The sequence below is a fragment of the Lithobates pipiens genome, unplaced genomic scaffold, assembly GCF_037356315.1.
Source record: "Lithobates pipiens isolate NorthernLeopardFrog02 unplaced genomic scaffold, aLitPip1_a1.2 Scaffold_22, whole genome shotgun sequence".
In the NCBI taxonomy this organism is placed as follows: Eukaryota; Metazoa; Chordata; class Amphibia; order Anura; family Ranidae; genus Lithobates; species Lithobates pipiens.
This window is the reverse complement of record NW_027507784.1, coordinates 45,672,288-45,674,096: the sequence shown is the minus strand read 5'-3', so window position 1 is coordinate 45,674,096 and position 1,809 is coordinate 45,672,288.

The window sequence follows — 1,809 nt, the reverse complement described above, 5'->3', positions numbered from 1 at the left end:
AATCATGTGGAATCGGGGGCTCCCAAGAGTTAAATTTAACCTACTCACTCTACCAAAGATGCAGGGTGGGGTAGGCCTTCCCAATGTTAAGATATATTATAAAGCTGCCCATATGGCACGTGTCCTGGAGTGGTTCCCTCACCCATTCCAGAAGGCTTCAGTATCAATAGAGCAAGAACTTTCCCCTGTTGACCTCCGTGCCCTTCTCTGGGGCTACAAACATGACTATACTCGCCTGCCCTCCCTCTCACCATTGACATTAGCATCCCTTAAACTTTGGTACAATAGGGGCCTTCACACCATTCTTTCTTCTGGCCAGGGTCCCTTGACAATCTCGCGTTGCCACAGAGGTCGGAGCGTCGGAGCTTACTGCTTTTTACACCACTCACAGGGGACCCCGGTTTCTCAGGAGGGACCTTGTGACTGGCTTACTGCCCTATATATGTCTACGTACACCAAACACCTACACTCCTCCTCCCAAATACACTACACATATACCGGTTTTGAAGATTTGTGTTCCCTTCAGGAAACGCCCAGGCACCTTCTTTCGTCCCTATATAGTTTGTTACAGGCCTTAACACACCAATTGCCACGTTACACGAAGTTGTGGTCTGCGGACCTGAGTGAGGACATCTCCAGACCGGAATGGCAAACATCTTTCCACTTTACACATAAATCGACGATCTCTTGTTATTCTCAAAAAAAAAAAATTATAAGATCTTATCTAGGTGGTACAGAGACCCCACAACTCTGCAAAAAATCTTTCCGTCTTCTCCGGCCACCTGCTGGCGTTGCAATGTCTCTGCCGGGACTTACCTACATGTCTGGTGGGACTGTGAGAGGATCTGCCCCTTCTGGACTCAGGTATTTGAATGCTACAATTTTATTTATGATAGGAAAGTACCGACCTCCCCAAAGATTGTCCTTCTTTCTATATTGCCCAGGTCAATCAAATCACAAAAACAAAACCTACTCCACTTTTTCATGTCCTCGGCAAGGCAACTCATATCCTCATATTGGAAAACAAAGATCACCCCTCCACTGTCACGTTGGGTCTCTACCATGAATGACACTATGAGGATAGAGGAGATGCTAGCCCTTGATAATGAAACATTTATCAAATTTTCAATGCTATGGTCGGTCTGGCTCCGTTTCTCCACCTCTGACACCATAATGAATAAGCTGTTGAGCCCTCAGGGGCACTCCTAGTGTCCCTCGGCCCCCCTCCAACCCTCCCCTCCTCTCTACCTTATACCCACATGTCCTCTCTTGAATAACCCCATTACCCTCCTTCCTCTATCCCCCCACTCCCTTTTTTTTCCTTTTTCTTTCTACCTTGGCCTTTTCTTTTCTTTTACTCAATTCAATCTACAAGTATTACATTATGTTGTGAACTATGAGGACTGTTAATTGGCATCGTTTCATACGCCAGAAGATGGCCTTTCTTCTTGGTTTTACCATGTTAGTAAACAGGAGCCTAGCAATGGGCGATAGCCATCGGGCTGACTCCTTGTTTATGTGAACTTATAGCCGTCTACTGATTATGTTCATCTCATGTTGTTCACTGTCTTTTTTCTATGAAAATGCTAATAAATATATTTTCAACACTAAATTCAACTGAATTAGGAAAATTCTAATCAAAGTCGAATTTGAATAAAGGAAACAAATTCTGAAAACAAATTCAATGAATTTACCAAATTGAATTAAACAAATGTATGTAAAGAACAACATTTTTTTTTCATCCTGTACATGTCTAATGTCAATCATGGATTACAGCAACAAATGAAGGGGGTTACCTTCAAGAAATAA